This window comes from Geotrypetes seraphini, chromosome 1 (genome assembly GCF_902459505.1).
Source record: "Geotrypetes seraphini chromosome 1, aGeoSer1.1, whole genome shotgun sequence".
Classification (NCBI taxonomy): Eukaryota; Metazoa; Chordata; class Amphibia; order Gymnophiona; family Dermophiidae; genus Geotrypetes; species Geotrypetes seraphini.
The window spans coordinates 55,505,902-55,528,047 of NC_047084.1; positions in this window are offsets into that span (position 1 = coordinate 55,505,902).

Below are 22,146 nucleotides of genomic sequence, written 5' to 3' on the forward strand. Positions count from 1 at the left end.
ATCCACTTCCAAACACTGAAACACTTAACACACAGAAATACTAAATAAATACTTCACAGGAAGTACTATGTCATCAGAGCTCCGTGACAAGTACATAGGAAGTGTCAAACATGAGTCGGTTTACTGAAATGACATTATGGTGCCATTTTATTAGCTCCTTGATGATGGAAAACTGTAGTTTTAAACATGAAGTACAGCACAACAAAGAAAAATGGGGAGACCCAATGATACACAGTGAAAACAATCCACCGATGAAAACAAAAACAAAAACTGTGGATGTTCTGGAGAAAATTTATCAAACACTGATATATAAAACCATGAAAATTCAATTAAAAAAGTACAATGATAAAAAATACTGTAATAAAAATCCAACTTTAGCATTTTTTTGCCACTTCAGCTTGTCTGCGGTGTTCTTTGCTCACATGCTTTCAGTCCAATTCTTTATATGTGAGTTTGCAAATCATTGGACCTCTGAGGAAGGCGTATTCACCGAAACACGGACCGTGTAGGGTCCGGTTGGATTTTTATCACAGTATTTTCTATCATTGTACTTTTTAAATTGAATTTTCATGGTTTTATATGTCTGTGTTTAATAAATTATCTCCAGAACATCTGTATCCACAGTTTTTGTTTTAAACATGAATACATAAAACGAAATCCAACATCATAAGGAATAGTAACTACATAGCACTGTTTTGCAGCCAAACTTTTCATATATTAGAGTCAATTTGTTGACTCTTTTTATAATTGGTTTTAGACTGTAGACATTTTGTCGGTCAGCTCCTGATGAAGCATAAATGTGAAATGGGTATACTCCATTGAGCTTAGTGCACAGCGCTAGGATACAGCTGAATCTACATCTTAATGTTTGGACTCAACTAAGAACCTTTGGATTTATACTCTTTTTAGATGATTTTGAAAATAGATTTTTATACAGATTATCACACATTATTTAAATATATTTGATCATTTGGATATGAACGGATTCACAAGGAGGTTTTTGTGACTAATGATAGCTCACATATATGAAACTGAGCAGGAAAATTTCCAAAACCCAGCTTCAGTAAGCACTTGAGGGCAAATTCTATAAGAAGCGCCGAAAAGTTAGGCACCTATATAGGCACTGTTCAGCGCGCTTCAAGTAAAATTGGGTGCTGTTTAGTGAATCACGCAGAGCGGCATCTATTTGGGCACCTATTTTGGAGGCGCCCATTAAATAGGCCAGCTCTAGGCACACTTAAAAGGCACCTAGCTGAGCGCTTAAGAGCAGTGATTCTGTAAGAAGGCACCTAACACATAGCCATGCCCACGCCTAACGTGCATAGTGCCTATTTTTTTGAAGGCCCCTAAATTTTTAGAGGCGCCTTGTTACAGAATTGCATTTTCCTTGATAGGCGCCTATGTTTCAATCAGTGCTGATTAAAAAGCTTAATTGGACTTGTTATTCAATTTAGATAGGTGCCTATCTTGATGGGCGCCTCCGAAATAGATGCCTAACTTTAGGCGCTTGTTACAGAATTTGGGCCTTGATGTCTTTTCCTCCTTTTAAACAATTAAGCAGAAATTTAACCAGCTAGTGAATACTGTTGCCTGAAGATGTTCATTAATGTGGGGACATGAAAAAAAAAAAAATCACTGTCACCTATTTTCTAGGTGGTAAGGGCTCCTGCATTATCCGTGCACTAACCAGTTAACACATACGCTAACTGGTAAATGCAGGAATGCCAATTTTCTGCCCCTGATTATGTATATCTTTTATTTGTCTATATTGTGACTTTTATGTACATTCTGGATATTGTGCCTTCCTTAGGCCATGCTGTTTATTTGCCCTACACATGTTTCTTTCTTGGGTATGCAAAGATGAGACTTTATATAATGTTTTTATGTATAAGCATTTTTCTGTATACATCTCGTTTATATAGTTGTTTTTTTTACATTTTAGATTTATGCATCAACAAAGAAGCCATTTTGCTTTTTGAATTCCAATTTACAGGTGTGCTTTGTCATCCTTACTTTTGCTTTTCAATGTCATTTGTTTTATGTATTTATGCTTTTATGCCCTTGTGATCATGTTTTTATATTTTATATTTATATTAGTGACCTCTGATGCAGGCCCTTATGTTCGCCAAAACATAGTACTGTGTCGGGTCCATGTTACTGTACGTCCTGGATTAAAATAAACAAGACTTTAACTCATACCGTTGGCTCTTGTGGATTACTCATTGTCCATTCCCACTTCTTTCTCCATTGTTCGGTGTTTGTGGGATCTTCCCCTGTTGAACTCTTCTTGTGGTATAAGAATAATGAGATCAGTCTTGCAAGCAGCAATACTGTATATTTCCAACCAGAAAGCATCAAACAGCAAATCCATGGCCTGATGCTCTTAAGTCACTTCATAGACAGTTTAAAGTGCCCGTCTTCTATGTACTGCCCAAGATACATAAAAATCTTGAACAGAAACCCAGGTAGGCCAATAGTCTCGGGGAGGGATTCCTTGCTTGAAAGAGTATGCAAGTATGCTGACATTCACTTCCAACCTTGTCTGCTCTCAGTGAGGTCCCTGTTGAAAGACACTACCCACTTCCTAAGGATTGGTGGGGAGTGGGAGGCCTTAGTGTCAAAGGTTACGTTTTTGATGACCTTTGATGTAGCAGCCTTCTATACCTCTATTCCCCAGGATGAGGAACTGGCAGTGTTACATAAGTTGTTAAGTCAGTTGCCTCACCCTTGGCTGGTTCCATCTGATTTCTTTCTGGAATTGATATCTTTGGCCATGAAGAACTATTTTTATTTGAGGGGCTGTTTTTTATGCAACTATCTGGAGTAGCTATGGGTACTGCGTTCGCCCCCACCATAGCGAACTTGTTCATGGGCCATTTTGAGGAGCAATATATTTACCCCTCCTGGTTCACCCAGGACATTGTGGGGTAGACCTGGTTCATTGATGACATTTTTTGTCTGTGTTCTATGGAAAATCTTTTTCTGTTCCGGGATTATATCAATTTATGTCATTCAACATTGAAATTTGAGATGATTTATCCCCATTCCACGATTTCTTTTCTGGATGTTAAGTTGGACATTGTAGAATGGCATTTTCGTACTACAGTATATGTTAAAGAGACAGATAGCAATTTTCTATTGCAATTTAAGAACATGCACCCTCATGTAATGAAGATTAGTATTCCCTTCGCTCAATTTCTCCAGTACCGGCGTATTTGCAGCACCAACTCAGAATATGAGAGACAATCGACCGTGTTGAAGGAGAAATGTACTCTAAGAGGCTACCCATCAACTATTGTATCAAAAGCAGCCAGAAGGGCCTTTTACAATCACAGGGAGGAGACATCAAACCTGAATATCGGGACATCAAACCTGAACAAGATGTCATGCCTTTTGTCACCACTTTTAATCAGCTGTCTGGGAAGACACAGAAGACCATTCGGAGATATGTTAACATCTTGCGTGTCCATCCGTGCTTCCAGAATACCAGGATTCTGTTCTCATATGGCCGGACAGGAATCTGGGTGAAATATTGAGTCCCAACATGTTACAACCCATGCAGTCTGATGAGACCTTACAGAGAGTGATGGGACACCGCAAATGCAGGTCCTGCTCCCTTTGTCCTATGATGTTGGAGATTAATGAATTTGTCCATCCTGGGTCTGGACATGTCTTTAGTCTGCAGAGTGGCACTTCGTGTATCACTGAGGGGGTCATCTACATTGTAATCTGTCCCTGCTCCGTGCTGTATGTGGGACAGACTTTGCGGCAGCTGAAGACCAGATTATTGGAGCATAAACCGTGTTTAAATACCAGGCGCATGGAGGAGCCTTTGGTAACTCATTGCTTGGAGGAGAAGCATGATTTTGTTTCCTTATGCTGCACTGTCATTGATCATCTCCCGTATACATTGAGATGTTGGAGACTGGAGGCATCAGCTGAGACAGAGGGAGCAGCAGTGGATTTTTACATTAGGCTCTGTTCACCCAGCTGGATTGAATGCCTGGATTGAATGGGTGGCATTCTTTGGATGACAGGGATGGCTGATTGGTCAGTTTGTTCTGAAGGGGCAGAGTTTTATTGAGCTTATCAGCTTTGGGTTTCAGCGTTCCTTGTGCGCCAGAAGATCTGTGTGAGTGGACTTTGTGTGTGATCTGTACAAAGGGTCCTGACTTCTCATCTGTAATGCAGGAAGACTATAAACCCTGATGTTCATTGGGAACAGCTTGGACCTTGTCTGCAGCTAAGTTTTTTGTCTTTTTTTCTGCTTTTGATGGTTTGTGCAAGTTGCTGGTGACTTTGTGCTTAGGTGCAGAATTTTTCACACAAACTGTTTTTTGTTTTTGGCGTGCCTTGTTATATGGGTGGTTTCCCTGAGGGCTGCTACAGTGCCTGCTTTTCCACCCTTTGATTTTTCACCAAATGTATAAGTGTTTATCAACCCTTGTTTTTCTTTATAAAGTGGAGTTCTTTTGCCAGATGAAGCTGAATTGAGGCTTTTTCTCCACTTTTTTTCTTTTTTTGTATGAGTGGGTTGTGATTGGGTGTGGGTGGGGTAGGTATTGGACCATGCAGTGTCTCAGGGACCCCCTGGTTTCCATATAGGACATAGGTATATTTGGTAATGAAATATTTTCCCCAAAGCTCCTCCGTTTGCTAACTCCAACATGCTCTCTGTCTCAGACCCCCTCCAGATGGCCCCTAACATTTTTGGCCCTAGACATGACCCTATTTCCTTAATTTATTTCCACATGTCCATTGACCCCAGGACTGTCAAATCCCATGGGAGGTACTTGGGTCAGGGCAGAAGTGATCCTAGTTGTTCCTGCCCTTCCCAATGCCAGGTTCAAAATGGTGTTGGAAGGGGCAGAAGTGACTGGGGATTGCTCCTGCCCTGACCCAGATACATCTTCTGGGATTTGCCAGGTAGATCTGAAGGGGTTTGGGGAAGGGAATTAGAGGAAAAGGAAATGCTCAGGAAAAATTAAAACTGAGAGGCCATTACGGATTCTAATTTGCAGGGTCTTCAGAGGGTTAATAAAAGGGGAGCTTTGGAGTAGAAATACTTCAGGCTGTCCCTTTTAAGAAGTAGCCCAGGAGCATCAGACTGTGGCTTTTTGTCATGATGCTTGAGGGATGAAACATGTCTTCAGCTTTTTGCTGAAGGTATTTTTACAGAAATAATGTGATTTGCAGTATTCACTGAAAGCCGTGCCATTCATTTTACACAATGACTGTTTTGCATGTATTAGCATATTTTGCATCTCATTATTATTCATCTCATGGTATCTAATATTAACATGCATTAATGGACAAATAGTACACTTTAGGTCATAATGCACCTTAATAACTAACACTAAGGGCTCCTTTTACGAAGCTGCGTTAGGGCATTAATGCGCAGAATACCGCACGCTACATTACCGTGTATGCTAGACGCTAATGCCAGCATTGAGCTGGCATTAGTTCTAACCGTGTAACACGTGGTAATATCCTGCGTACGCTAAAAACACTAGCCCACCTTAGTAAAAGGAACCCTAAGTGATTTATCAGATTTCTAGATTATGATAATTAAAAATTGACAAATTGTTCTGAGAAGAAATAAAACACGCTTGATACCTTAACAAATTGACTGTATATTCAACCCTTACCAATATAAACCCTCAAAATATGAATTTCCTTCTTCAGAGAGAACTTATATCCATTAATAATCAAATGAAAGGACTCACAACAAAAGGATGTCTGATTAGGAGTTCTTCAGTTTTACCAGAGTTGAAGTGCAGTTTATTAGCTGCATCAGTGTTATCTGTTGCAACATTACAATTGCTCCCAAAAGCAGGGATTTATGATGTATATATTTTATATTATATAGGGATGGGGATTGATTAAGGAGAGATGCTATATTTTGGATTGTTTAATTTGTTAAACATCGTTTTGAGTACGGTATGTCTAAATGTGTGTGATTTATAAATGGAAAAATAAAATACGTAGGCATCCCCTGAAGCAATTCTGGACACTTCGTTACATGAGTTATATGAATTCAGTCATTTCTTTAGGCAAAATGTCCACCTCCATAGCAAAATTGCCCAGGAAAACTGTTTCAACGATTCCTGATTCTCCCAGAAGAAAGACTCCGATGCTAATCCCAGGGGCTGGTAGAGTACTTCAGCAGCCTTTGAAATGACACAATTCCCCTCAAGCTGGACCAAAGCTTCTTACTTATCAGGGACATTTTTGATGCCCCCATGACTCCCAACACAATCATAAAGATCAAATGTGTGGAGGGGCTTAATAAAAAAAAAGTCTAAATCCCCTTTTGGCCTAAGGCCCTAAACATTGAAAGTAGAAGCAGAGAAAATGTCCATTATCAAAAAGAACGTCCAAAAGGAGTTTTTAAAAAATAATGGCCTGCCTCTACGTTCAGCTGTTTAAACGCCCAGACCACCACTACGTTTAAACTTACACCATATAATCAACCTAAAAAAAGCCTAAGTCCCAAACGCCCAAAACAAGGGCTTTTAGGCTAAGGAGGAGCCAGTCCTTTGCCTAAAAGCTGGATTCTGTAATCGGTGTCTGTCAAAAACAACACCGGTTACAGAATCCACACACCCCCTACAGCGATTCGGGCAGGAGGGAGCACAAGCCCTTCTGCCCCATCGAGCCGCGACCCCCCCCCCCCTGCCGACATCGGGGCAAGAGGGAGCCCAAGCCCTCTTGCCCAGGTGACCCCCCCTACCCCCACCCCCACTAAGATATGGGCAGGAGAGATCCAAGGCCCTTCTGCCCTTAACACCCCCCCTCCTCCGATTGCCCCTAGAGCCCCCGATCAACCCCCACCCACTGACCCCTTGACCCCCCCAATCCCCCTCCCCGTACCTGCAAGATTTGTTGGCCAGATGGACGGGTGCCAAGCCCATCCATCCATCCTGCAGGCCAGCCATCCCTCAAATGGCTGGCCTTGGGGCCTGATTGGCTCAGGTGGCTCAAACCCCACTCACAGGTGGGGCCTGAAGTGCCTGGGCCAACCGGAATAGGCCCAGTAGCCTTAGGCCCCTCCTGTGGGCAGGACCTTAGGCACATGAGGCCAACCCGGCCCATGTGCCTAAGGCCCCTCCCACAGGAGGGGCCTAAGGCTACTAGGCCTATTCCGGTTGGCCCAGGCACCTTAGGCCCCAACTGTGGGCAGGGTTTAAGCTGCCTGGGCCAATCAGGCCTTAAGGCCAGCCATTCGAGGGATGGCTGGCCTACCGGATGGACGGGATTGGCACCCGTCCATCTGGCCAACAAATCTTGCAGGTATGGGGGTAGGGGTGGATCGATGGGTCAGTGGGGGAGAGTCTCGTGGGTTGGCGGGTGGGGAGCCGATCAGGGGTTCAGGGGGGAAATCGTGAGAGGGGGTGCATCAATGGCAGGAGGGCCTGGGATCCCTCTTGCCCGTATCTTAGTGGGGAAGGGGGGTCGCCTGGCCAGGAGGGCTTGGGCTCCCTCCTGGCCTGATGTCAGCGGGGGTGGTGGTCGCAGTTCGTCAGGACAGGAGGCTTGGGCTCCCTCTTACCCCGATGTCAGCCGGGGGGGGGGTTGCGGCTCGATGGGGCAGGAGGGCTTGGGCTCCCTCCTGCCCCGATGTTGTAGGTAGGGTCACGGTTCGATGGGGCAGGAGGGCTTGGGCTCCCTCCTGCTCGGATCATTGTAGGGGGGTGATGCATTTCAGCAGGAGAGTTTAGCTATTTCCCCTGCCGCAATGCGATCACCCCTCTACCCGAACTGCCACAAACCGCGGCAGGAGAGATTGGGCATCTCTCCTACTGTGATGGTTGTGGTGGGGGGTGGGTAGGTTGCCAGCCCGCTGAGCTGATCTCCCCAGCCGCCATCAGCTCAGCAGGCCCTTTTTCGGCATTTATACCTGTTTTGACTTGGTCTAAGTCAAAATGTATAAGTGCTGGTTAGGCAACATGTCAAAATCTTTGGTTATACCTGCTGTATGACTAGGTCTAGGTCGGCCTACCTCCCACCCTTTCCTCTCCTTTAAAAACACCTCTTTTCGCTCTATGCGTTTAGAGGCAGGGGAAAGGCCTAAGTTAGAACATAGAAACATAGAAACATAGAAATTGACGGCAGAAAAGGGCCATAGCCCATCGAGTCTGCCCATACCAATGACCCACTCCCTGATTCTTACTCTCCTAGAGATCCCACATGAATATCCCATTTTCTCTTGAAATCTAACACGCTGCTGGCCTCAATCACCCGCTGAGGCAGCTCGTTCCAACGATCTACCACCCTTTCAGTGAAGAAGTACTTCCTAGCATCACCCTGAAATTTCCCTCCCCTGATTTTCAGCGAGTGTCCTCTGGTTACCGAGGGCCCTGTAAGACTGAAGATATCATCTTTCACCTCTATACGCCCAGTAATATACTTAAAGGTCTCAATCATGTCCCCTCTCTCTCTTCGCTCCTCCAGTGAGTACATCCGCAGTTTCCTCAACCTTTCTTCATACGTGAGTTCCCCAAGCCCCAAAACCATCCTGGTAGCCATTCGCTGAACCGACTCAATTCTCAACACATCTTTTCGGTAGTGTGGTCTCCAGAATTGAACACAATACTCGAGATGAGGTCTCACCATGGATCTGTACAGTGGCATTATGACTTCAGGCTTTCTGCTGACAAAACCCCTACGAATACATCCCATCATTTGTCTTGCCTTGGATGAAGCCTTCTCTACTTGATTGGCAGCCTTCATATTGTCGCTAATGATCACTCCTAAATCACGTTCCACCGTGGTCCTGGACAAGGTTTCACCATTTAGTGTGTAAGTTCTGTGCGGATTTTTTTTGCCTAGGTGCATTACTTTACATTTTTTAGCATTGAAGCCCAGCTGCCAAGTTGATGACCACTGTTCAAGCTGTATTAGGTCCTGCGTCATAAAGTCAGGCACACTGCTTTTGCCAACTATGTTGCATAGTTTGGCATCGTCGGCAAACAGTGATACTTTTCCTCTAAGTCCTTGGGTTAAATCTCCTATGAATAAATTGAATAGAATCGGCCCTAAGACGGAGCCCTGAGGTACTCCACTCATCACTGCTGACGTTTTGGAGGGGGTACCGTTTACCATCACCCTTTGTAGCCTACCATCTAGCCAATCCCTTACCCATGTTGTGAATGTATCCCCTAATCCCATCGATTTTAGTTTGTTCAACAGCCTGCGGTGTGGGACGCTATCAAAAGCTTTGCTGAAGTCCAAATATATCACGTCAAGGGACTCACCGGCATCCAGATGACTGGTCACCCAATCAAAGAAGTCAATCAGATTAGATTGGCAGGACCTTCCCCTGGTAAATCCATGTTGATGTGGATCGCGTAAATTTTCTTCGTCTAGAATTTTGTCAAGTTCCTGTTTGATCAGTGTTTCCATGAGTTTGCACACTATGGATGTAAGACTCACCGGTCTGTAATTTCCTGTCTCCGTTCTGCAGCCCTTTTTGTGGAGTGGAATTACGTTAGCTGTTTTCCAGTCTAGGGGTACTTTTCCCGTGCGCATGGAAAGATTGAAGAGTACGGATAGTGGTTCAGCCAAAACTTCACTCAGCTCTCTGAGTACCCTGGGGTGTAGATTGTCTGGTCCCATGGCTTTGTCTACTTTGAGTCTTGAAAGTTCGTGGTAGACATTACTAGGTGTAAACTCGTAGTCACGAAACAGGTCATTTTGGCTGTTTCTTATTTGTAGTTGCGGACCATCTCCCGGTGCTTCACAGGTGAATACTGAGCAGAAGTATTCGTTTAGCAGTTCTGCTTTGGTAGTATCAGATTCTGCGTAGTTTCCATCTGATTGCCTAAGGCGTTCTATTCCATTTTTGTTTCTCTTCCTGTCGCTAATGTACCTAAAGAAGGATTTGTCCCCTTTTTTAATGTTCCGTGCTAGATCTTCCTCTGTTTGAAGTTTGGCTTCCCTGACTGCCTTTTTGACAGCCTTAGATCTGGCCAGATAGTCTTCTTTTGCCTCCCTTTTCCCAAGATGTTTGAAGGTAATAAATGTTTCTTTTTTCATTTTAATGAGGTCCGAAATTTCCTTGTTGAACCATTGTGGTTTTTTGTTTCTCCGGCGTTTGCTTACTGTTTTTACGTATCGGCTGGATGCTTCGTTCAGGATGGATTTTAGGTTTGACCACATAGTTTCCGGATTGTCAGTTTCTGCATGGTTTTGCAGCTTTTGATGGACAAAGTCTCTCATGTGGTCGAAGTCTGCCTCCCTAAAGTTGAGGACCCTCGTTGCTGTGTTTGATTTAGAGAAGCCCTTCCTGAGGTTGAGCCATACCATGTTGTGGTCACTGGAGGCCAGCGTGTCTCCCACTGATACTTCTGAGACACTGTCTCCATTCGTGAGCACCAGGTCCAGTATCACTTCTTCTCTGGTGGGTTCTAATACCATTTGTTTTAGTTGTGCACCCTTAATGGAGGTCATTATTCTTTTGCTACTGCTCATAGTTGCTGAGAGGGTGTTCCAGTCTGCATCTGGCATGTTGAAGTCGCCTAACAGTACTGTGTCACCACGTAAAGTGATGTTCTCTATGTCCTCAATCAATTCTTTGTCTTTGTCTTCCTTTTGTCTCGGAGGCCTGTATACCACACCGAGGTAAAGGCATTTTTCGTTCCCTCTGGCCAGGTTTACCCAAAGTGATTCCCCTGTGTATCTAACCTCTGTGATCCTGGTAGTTTTGATATTATCCTTAGTGTATAGTGCTACCCCCCCTCCTAATTTGCCCTCTCTGTCCCGACGAAGTAGATTGTAGCCTGGTATAACCATATCCCACCCATGCGAGTCTGTGAACCAGGTCTCGGATATCGCTACTATGTCAAGGTCTGCATTTCTTATTTCTGTTTCTAGTTCCAGGATTTTGTTGCCCAAGCTGTGTGCATTAACATACATTGCTCTCCAAATTTGTGATGATATGCCTATCCCCGTTAGTGTACTTGCTTTAGGCTCAGAAGTGTGTATACTATGGGTACTTACCTTAGGCTCAGAAGTGTGGGTTTTACTTGCTTCTCCAGGATGGATCCTTACTGCTCTGGTATGTATGTGTGAACCCTCCCCCAACTTACCTAGTTTAAAGCCTTTGATTATGGGTACTTGGACGATCAGGCTTTTTGATCGACCAAGTACCCATTTAGGTCACTTTTTAGATGTTTGTTTGTTTTTTTTTATCATGAGCCCCATAGTCTCTGAGAATAATATTTGTTTTCCATTTCCTCAACTATTATAATGAAATAATATACAAAACAGCAACTTCCTAGGGAGCTAGTGGGATCATTCCACAGCAGTAGCATTATCTTCTGGTTTTGAGTAAAGCAACTGTGAAACCTCTGTTGAAAAACCATCCTTATAAAAATGGAAGATGACGTCTTGTATTTTTATAACGATGATGTTTCAACAGACGTTTTGCTATTGCTTTGTATTCTTTCCTTTTAATTTGTAGTTCTCCCCATTTTCCTATTGTTTCTAGTTGGTTATGTATTGTTTTGTGAGTATTTATTTGTTTATTGTCTCCCCTTTTTAATTATAAATTGTAAAATGCTTAGAAGTTTTGATTTGCTTTTCATCAAAATTTTAATAAACGTGGAAACTTGAAAACCAGAAGAAAGACATTCAGTATTAGAAAGATGCATATTAAAATTTGCCCAAACCATCAACCAATTTATGTTTTGATGCCTTGGTAAACCAAGAATGGAATGGACCACGCAGGTCTTTATCTGCCATCATTTATTATGTTACTGTGGTCTCATTTTACTAGGTTTCCAATGTGGGTCGGCGAGGTAAATGCTCTGATACTCATAGGAATTCTATGAGCATAGGAGCACTTACAGTACCTCGCCGGCCTACAGTAGAAACTTCTACTGCTGTCTAGTAAAACCCAGCCTATGTTAGGTCAAAAGGACATTAAGAAGGACTGAGACTAACAAAAGACTTATGCACACAGACCTTGTTTTACAAGTATATAGGAAGTGTCTGTTTCCAGATGAACCTTAGCAGATGGTAGTGGTGTACAACACTAATTGTTTATTGTAATCAGGTATGTATCACATGTAAAAGCAATTTTTTAAAGCACAATTAACTTAGCTTTTATTGAGGCCAAACATCTCTCACTACAAAACCCCTATGAATTGCAAATTCAGAACAGTCTAAGACCAACTGTCCTTTACAACCTCAGCTGCTGCACAGAGGTTGGTGCTATACCACTGAATCCAGGTTTCATTTGGCACACCAGGCAATTAAGAGTAATGATGTCTTGCTGCTAGCCTTTGTTTCAGGTGCAGTACTCTTTTCTTTCAGATTTGTGTGAATGGAGACAGATATTAAGTAGGTTTGTGCTCTTTCAAGCTTGGTGGCCTAGATGTCATGTGGACCAATAAGCAATTATATGCTTAATTAATTCTCTGCTTTTCTTTTTTTCAGTAGGCAATAAACATACAATCAAGATGTAAATCAGTAAAGAAAAAGCCTCAAAAAGAAAACAAACAAAACAGAATAGTCTTGACAGTTTTTTAAAAATTTTTATTTTAAAGAACATTTGCTTTCAGTTTCCAACAGGAATCTTGTGCAGAATAGTGCACAGCAGTTATGATTAACATAGAGGGTAATTAACAAAAATAGTGCATATTGCTGACCAACATGCAATCTCTAGGGTTCAATATTCAAATGCAAAGCACTGATTGCAAAGGCTTTTTTAAAATATTCTGCTGAAATTGGACCTATAATTTTTGACATATAAACTGTTATATCTCCAAAATTATCTATCAAAAAGGGAGCAGGTATTGAGGTATTCCAACATGTTGCCAGTTAACCATTTAACTTATATGAGTAATTGAAAGCATTCAGGCATATGAAGGACAACTTTGTCATCATGGTGCTTGTATTTATATTCCTCTTACACATGGAAATGTCTAGAACACTAACACTTATGTGTATAACTCTACATTTACCCATGAAGGTGCCAGCAAGGTATTAACGAAGGGGTGCTGATAGGTTCTCAGTCCAACCAAGAAGGGAATGGCATGGAGCCATAAAACTTACCAGTTTTTACACATATTCACCCCTAAGTTCAGCACACTTGGCACATTGAATCTGAAGTTTCTGTAACCCTTCAGAAAAAATACTCTGATGGCTGGTCACAGAAATAGTGCTCTGCTGCTGCAATCACCTCCGAATTACTCAAAAATTGTTACCCTTTCAAACCCTTTTTAAGGTTTAGAAACAGAAAATAGTCAAATAGAGCAAGATTTGGTGAGTAGGGTGGAATGTCTATGCACTGAAACCCCAACTGCCTCAAAACATCTATCGTTTTGCTACTCTTGTGAACAGGTGCATTGTCTTGCAAAAAAAGAACTCCTTTCCTCAGCTTCCCTCTCTTTATTTCTGTCAATGCCTCCTTTAATTGGCACAGCAAGTTACAGTAGTATTCTGAATCAACTGTTTAATCCCTTGGAAGATAGTCAGTCATTACAACACCTTTCTGATCCCAAAATACTGTGGCCATGACCTTTCCTGCTAACTTTTGGGTTTTGAATTTCCTTGGCCTTGGAGAACCTGAGTGCTGCCATTGCATGGACTGTTGTTTTGTCTCAGTAACTAGTCATTCCCCAAAATTGGCACCAGCTTGCTGAAAATTCTTCAAAATCAACTTGGGAGTGTCCACTAAATGTCATTTCTTCTCAGCATTCAAATATTTGGGTACCTAGTTGACTGACAGCTGCTCTTGGATTATATACCCAACATATTCCCTGGATATCCGTAGTGTCTCAGCAATTGTTTAAGTCCATATTCATCAATCTGACAAAATCAGGTATTGGACAAGGTCAACAATTTCAGGAGTTGACACGGTTTAGAAGAACACCAGATTCATCTGGTGTGATATAACATTAGCTGAGCTGATGTCACCGGCTGGTAATATTTATTGAATGATGGGGGGAGGGGGGACAGAGGGTAAGGGGAATATATGAGGTGTTATCAAGGGTCTGTAGAATAAGGATTGACAATTTTATAAGAGGAAGTAAGAAAGGGTTAATAGACAGAGCTTGTAAGAAAGAAAAATGATTAGGGAGGTTGCTAAGGTGATGGGGTGGAGCAGTCACGTGATTGGTTGGATGTTGTGGCAGGCTGGAGTGAACTCTGTGAGGAAAGGGGAACAGTAGAGTAGTCTCTTTAGGAAAAGATTATCCCTCCCTCTCTCCCATTTGTGCTGGTGTTATGTTTTGTGTTAGTGTTGTGAGGTGGGGTGGGGGATGTACATGTTATATGTCGACTTGGGTGGATTTGGTGGAGCTTATGGGGTTGGGGTGAGGTGGTCGCAGCTTTGGGTGGGGCGGAAAATGGGGTTTGGCCCAGTTGGATCTGGGAGATGAGCAGTTAATAAATAAATAAATGTAACACTCGTATGCGATACCGCTGTGAGGGGAAGCGTCACTGTGGATCATGTTTGGGGGGAGGGGAAGCATGACCTTGCATCACCGTGGGTCATGTTTGGGGGGAGGGGAAGCATGACCTTGCCTCACCGTGGGTCATGTTTGGGGGGAGGGGAGGGGAAGCATGGCCTTGCGTCACCGTGGGCCATATTTGGGGGAATGTTATAAATTTAAAGACTTAATGGGAGCTAGTTTCGATACCGAATAGCTCCCTGGGGATGTGTGAAATATGCATTGGGGGTTTGTTGGTTTTTGGACACAGATTGTATTGTAAGTGAAGACAAACTAGAGGTAGGAGCATCCAAAGTGAAAAGAACTGCAGCGACGACGCTCAACTTCAGGAAAGGGGACTATGAAGCTATGAGAGCAGTGGTGAAAAAGAAACTCAAAAATCGCTCAAAATGGATGGAAACCGTAGAGAAAGCATGGTCCATATTCAAGGACACGGTGCTGGAAGCATAAAACCTGTACATTCCCAGGTTTAGGAAAGGGTGCAAAAAAAATCGAACAAAAGACCCGGTATGGATAACGACAGAAGTAAAGAGGGCGATAGGAGATAAAAGAAAATCGTTCCGAAAATGGAAAAAGGACCAAACCGAGGAAAACCGGAAAGAACACAAAAATTACCAGAAAGAATGTCACCTAGTGGTTAGGAAAGCAAAGAGAGAATACGAGGAGAAGCTGGCTGAGAAATCCAGAGACTTCAAATCGTTCTTCAGATACGTCAAGGGGAAACAACCGGCGAGGGAGGAAGTTGGACCGTTGGATGATGGAGACAGAAAGGGGGTGGTAAAAGAGGAAAAAGAGGTAGCCGACAGGTTAAACAAGTTCTTCTCGTCGGTCTTCACGAGCGAGGACACATCGAATGTACCAGAACCAGAAGAGATCATAAGTGGAGATCAAGAGGAAAAACTGGTGCATATAGAGATAAGCCATGAGGAGGTCCTCAAACAGATAGACAGACTAAAAAGCGACAAATCACCGGGCCCGGACGGAATCCACCCAAGGGTTCTAAAAGAGCTAAGGAACGAAATAGCGGAAACTCTCCGACAAATTTGCAACTTGTCCTTGAAAACTGGGGAGATCCCGGAGGACTGGAAAATAGCAAATATCACACCTATCTTTAAAAAGGGATCGAGGGGTGACCCGGGGAACTACAGGCCAGTAAGCCTGACTTCAGTCCCAGGCAAGATGATGGAGGCACTAATAAAGGACATCATCTGCGAACACATAGAAAAAAATGGACAACTAAAAGTGAGCCAGCACGGCTTCTGCAAGGGAAGATCGTGCCAAACGAACCTACTGCACTTTTTTGAAGGGATAAACAGCCAGATGGACAAAGGAGAACCCATAAACATCATCTATCTCGACTTCCAAAAGGCCTTTGACACGGTGCCCCATGAGCGGCTTCTTAGGAAGCTGTGGAGCCACGGGGTGGAAGGGGACGTACACAGATGGATTAAACACTGGTTGGCAGACAGAAAGCAACGGGTCGGAGTGAAGGGACACTACTCGGACTGGCGGAAGGTCACGAGTGGTGTTCCCCAGGGGTCGGTGCTCGGACCGCTGTTGTTCAATGTATTCATAAACATTGAACAACAGGGACGAAGAAGCAGGGACGAAGTGTGAAGTTATAAAATTTGCGGATGACACCAAACTCTTCAGCAGGGTTAGAACCACGGAAGAATGTGAAGACCTACAAAGGGACCTAAACAAACTGGAGGAGTGGGCAAGCAAATGGCAAATGCGCTTTAATATAGAGAAATGCAAGGTCATGCATTTAGGAAAAAAAAACCCGATGTTCAGCTACAAAATGGGGGGGTCAGTGCTAGGGGATAGTAATCTTGAAAAAGACTTGGGTGTACTGGTAGATACTACAATGAAACCAACGGCACAATGTGCAGCGGCCTCCAAGAAAGCAAACAGAATGCTGGGTATTATTAAGAAGGGCATTACGACCAGGAAGAAGGAAGTCATCATGCCGCTGTATCGTGCGATGGTTCGTCCGCATCTGGAGTACTGTGTCCAGTATTGGTCACCGTACCTCAAGAAGGACATGGCAATACTTGAAAGGGTCCAGAGAAGAGCGACGAAAATGATAACAGGTATGGAAAACCTTTCATACACAGACAGGTTGGGAAGGCTGGGGCTCTTCTCCCTTGAAAAGAGGAGACTCAGAGGAGACATGATAGAGACTTTCAAGATCATGAAGGGCATAGAGAGGGTGGAAAGGGACAGATTCTTCAGATTATTGGGAACCACAAGCACCAGGGGGCACTCAGAGAAGCTGAAAGGGGACAATTTTAGAACCAATGCTAGGAAGTTCTTCTTTACACAGAGGGTGGTGGACACCTGGAATGCGCTTCCGGAGGTTGTGATAGGACAGAGTACACTACGGGGGTTCAAGGAAGGTTTGGATAAATTCCTGAACGATAGGGGGATTGAAGGATACAAATAGGGGTAAAGATAGGTTTTAGACAGAGTATAGATAGAAGGATAAAAGGGATTAGAGAAGGATCACATTACAGGTCATGGGCCTGATGGGCCGCCGCGGGTGCGGACTGCTGGGCACGATGGATCTCGTGTCTGACCCAGCGGAGGCAACTTCTTATGTTCTTATGTTCTTAATATTCAGATAGATAATAAAGCTGCGGCCAAATATTTATTCCAATAAAACTGAGTTGTGTGATTATTGATTGATGGTGATTAGCTTTCAGTTGCAGGTGACGGGAATGCGAATGCTAATGTTAGTGGCCTTCCAGAACTTGCTGCATCTTTGGTCTCAAAATCTCCATGCTCTATGTTTGCACACCACTTCTTCACTGTAGAGTATGATGAGCATTTATCACTCTGTGTTTTCATCATACATTCATGGATTTCATTTGGAGTTTTCTGCAGGAATAGGAACTTCGTGATGGCTCAGAATTCCACACTTGAAAATTCCACACTTTTCATTGACATGATTCAATCAAAGATATGAAACAATGTCAAAACATAGCATTATGATTCTGCAAATAAAATAGCACTCTTTTCAGCTACAATGGCAAAATAACACTCAGAATTTAGGAAGTTGGTTGGGCTGAGAACTTTTCTGCTAGTCAAAGTTCTATTAATGCTGTTTCTCAAATGGCATTCTTAACTTACACAGCCGTAAACATTGGCAGATCATGGGTGGGACATGGCCAGGGCTCCCAGTAGTGCATATAACTTACAGAATACTGTCAGGTTTACATGTCCCTGCTGCATTTGGCCACAGTGATGTCAGTCTATGTTTGATGTAATTGTGGGTATATAAATGTTAGACACTGATGTCCGGTTATGCTAGTAAGCTATAATGGATCATGGACATTCAGGTGCCATTATAGAATAGGCTTCAACTGCGCATCCTGGGGAGGCAAAATGGAGGTATCCAATTGTAGAATTACTCCCATAATGGATAATTTGATGATAAGCTGTCTAGTTTTAAGAAACAGGAAGGTATATAAACGGCAATATTCTAGTCATTTTCAATCATAAGTTGCCACTTATGTAGAACATAAGAACATAAGAAACGCCTTCACCAGATCAGACCGAGGTCCATCTAGTCCGGCGATCCGCACACGCGGAGGCCCATTTAGGTGCTCCTTTTTGGAGACCCGGATTTCCCGTATCCCTCAATATAATCTGCAAGAAGGTGTGCATCCAACTTGCGTTTGAAACCCAGCACAGTATTTTCTGCCACCACCACCTCCGGGAGAGCATTCCAAGTGCCCACCACTCTCTGTGTGAAACAGAACTTCCTGACATCTGTCCTGAACCTGCTGCCATTCAGTTTTAGGCTATGACCTCTTGTCCGCGTCACATCAGAAAATGTCAGTAATGCTGCTTCCTGGTCAATTTGATCAAATCCCTTTAATATTTTAAAAGTCTCTATTAGATCCCCACGCAGTCTTCTCTTTTCGAGGGTGAACAGTCCCAGTTTTCCGAGGCGTTCCATGTAGCTTAAATTCTCCATGCCTTTGACTAATTTCGTGTAAATCAATTACCTTTTATAGAACCTTGACTAGCAGAAAACTATGCACTATAATTTGTTGGCAGACCATGGCAGACAAATAAACACACATATTATATAGCATTCTATGATACATATGTATTTTGGCTAACTTCTTGGTGCTGACATTTACTCTAGCTATAGAGCTGGTATAAGTGATCACTCCTTAAATGTAAGTGCATTTCCTGTCATTTCTGCTGCTATCTTATGAAGAACCAAAGACACCTGCTTTTCTTTACAAAATTGGCTTAAAATAGGTACCTGTGCACTCTCTTATCCTATGTACCCTATTATAGTGATAATCTTATAGAATGTAATTTTATAACAAGACGCCAAGTTAAGAAGCCAAAACAAATGGCTAATTAGGGACTTCCTTAGGCTCCTTGCTAAGGAAGTCCCTGTTTGGCTCAGATGCCTCAGGTCCCTCCGAAAGGAGGAGCATGAGGCATCTGAGCTAATCAGGGCCTTAAGCCCCTCCCCATTCATCACATGATGTACTGGGGAGGGGCCTTAAGTCCAGTTGTGTAGCAGACTAGGCAGAAGAGCAGGAGCAGGAGGTGTTTGCGGTACCTCCTGCTCCCAACAGAAGGTATGGACACTGGGGGCAGGGAGGAGGAGGAGCGGGAAGGGGAGGGGGGTACTGTGGTGGCAGGAGGGAGTGGGCATCCCTCCTGCCGCTTTTTCGAGGAAGCAGGCGGGCGGGGGAACGTTGGCTCGGGGGGGGGAGGTGATTGTCAGCCATATTAATGGGACAGATGGTGTGTGTTTAAGTTGCGCAGAACATCTGTCCCCTTAATAAAAAGCAAGTCAGTTAGCGATAACAGCATTAAAGATTAGTGTCAATAACAGCAAGACCAGTCAGCAATATCATTCAGTAATAATGATGCATGTGCATACTTTTGAAAGATACAGGGATGAGTTGAATATATAGAATATTGAAAGTCAGCATGCTTATCTTTCAGTAATAACTTAGGAGAGGTTATATGCCCCATTCATAAAGCATAATAGCACAGCCAAATCATTTGCATGCAAACTTGATAGTGAATCAATCGCTGTTTGAAAATCAGCCAGAGAATCGGACAAAAGCGATTGAGTCACTTTCTTTAGTGAATCTAGCCCTAAGAGATCATCAAACCTCTCATCACGACATGTCTGATCTGTGGACCAAGAAAAATGCCTTCCTTAATCTTGGTGTCAGTTATTAATTATTAATTGTGTTAGCCTGAAAGTATAACAAGAAATTGTAAAAATGTACTTTTTTGTTAAAATGGTATGTGATACATAATTTTAAACATGATTTTCAAGACAAGCAGCCAAAAATATGTAAGAAATACCTGAAAGTGTTGATGAAGCAAAAACTTTGTTGTCCAGTGTAACCAGTTCCTAATCCACAACTAAACATTGCCTCCTATGCCGTGACTTTAATGATCTCAGAAGATTATTAGAATATTGCAATTTGCATGCTTCTTGCTTCCCAAAACTATGTGGTTCCTTATAGGATTACCTCCAGAGAGGGTAATTTTATAAAAGGCTGGCTGTTGTATAAGGAATTGCCTCTTTGGTACATAATTTAGATTGTAAGTCCACTAGGGACAGAAAAAGTACTGTATGTAGTATATGTAAATCACTTTGAATGTACCTGTAGAAAGAGGTGTTGAGTGAGGATCTGCTAAGGGGAAGAAAAACTCGATTGGAATGTCCTACCTCCTGGCATTCAGACTTGGGAAAAGGTAAACTTGGGCTTCAGTAAGTTATATCATTGTCTTTCTTTTTAACTTTTTAAGTTTAGCACTCAGGGTTTTTTCCCAGCAAAGTCAGTTTAGAGAATAATGTATTCTTTAGAGGCTTTGTTACGGTTTTATATAAAAAGTATTTTAGTCTAGGTTGGTATTTTAGGTTGCAACTGAGGAAAGTATGTTTAATGTTTAATTCTCTCCCACCCTTCCCAGCCCCCATCCACCCAATGACTGATTTTTTGAATTATAGGTTCTTTAGTCAATCAGCAAGATGACATTGCTTTGGAGTGGGACTTGGGTGTGATAGTATATGATGATGTTAAGGTGGTCAAATAGGTTGAAAATGTGATGACAAGAGCTAGAAGGATGTTTGGGTGCATAGGGAGAGGAATGGCCAGTAGGAAAAAAGAGGTATTGATGTACCTGTAAACGATTCTGGTGAGACCTCATTTAGAATATTGTATACAATTCTGGAGACTGTACTTTCAAAAAGATATAAACAGGATGGAGTCGGTACAGAGGAAAGCAACTAAAATGGTTGGTGGTCTACATCATAAGACATATGGGAACAGACTTAAAGATCTCAATATGTATACTTTGGAGGAAAGACAGGAGAGGGAAGATATGATAGACATTTAAATACCTATGTGGCATAAATACACGAGGCAAATATCTTTCAAATGAAAGGAAACTCCAGAGTGAGAGGGCTCAGGATTAATCTAAGGAAATACTTTTTTTTTTACAGAAAGCATGGTAGATGCATGGAATAGTCTCCTAGTGGAGTAGTAGTAGTGGAGACAAAGACTGTGTCTGAATGCAAGAAAGCCTGGGAGAGGCACTTGGGATCTCATAGGGAGAGGAGGGGATTGTGGATGCTGCGGATGGGCAGACTGGATGGGTTATTTGGCCTTTATCTGCTGTCATGTTTCTACATCAAATCCATGACCCTTTATCTTTTATTAAAGGAGCCTATTATGGGGCTCCTTTAAAAAGAAAAAGCCTCAATAAAGCCTGCAGAAACCATGACTAAAATACAGCTGTCTACATATATTTCTCTGGGAGAAAGTATAAAGCTGCAAGGGTAAAGTTCGCACATGTGATTGCATTTTACAAGATATGTACATACTTTGTGACTCCACCTATGCTCTACCCTGGGAACACTTGCATTTCCATATGTAGAAGCAGGTACCTTCTTGCCATCACATATGCTTTTAGATACAAATGCAATGGGGGTAAATTTATAAAAATACCTTTTCCATAAGAAAATATTTAGGGTTCTTTTATAAGCTGTGCAAAACGTGGCCTTAGTGTGCCCTTACAGGAATATTTCCCATGACGTAAGGCCATTTTTAGTGCAGCTGGAAGGTGGCCAAGTTTCCATGTTATTAATTACTGGCCACATACTAATTTTGCCATTAGTGCATAGCCATTAAAAAAGGGGATGAGTGGCCTAGTAGTTAGAGGTGTTGCTGCCTCAGCACCCTGAGTTGAATCCCAACCTGCAGCAGGGGGGGCAAGTCATAAAAACCTTCATGGTCCCAGGTCCCAGTGCCTACTTGTTTGCCTTTCCATCCTTGAAGAGCTATATCTACAAGAGATTCCTTGATAGAACGCTATCATTCCAAGCAGGCAAATAGAATAAAAGTTTAACCAACTTTATTTCAGACACACTTTCTTACCAAACTTTTAAGAAGCCAATCAAAACTTATTTATTTGATACATTTCTCTGACTCCACTTAATATTGATATTTAATTAATCTTTGATTAATTTGATTAATCTTACCATGCTAATGTAATTTTAAAAGTTTTTTTTATAATATTGCTGTCTATATACAGTCTCTTCCTCTGTAAACCGCTCTGAATTATTTGTGGTATTGCGGTATATTAAAATAAAGTTATTATTATTACCACAGTTAGATTGTGAACCTGCCAG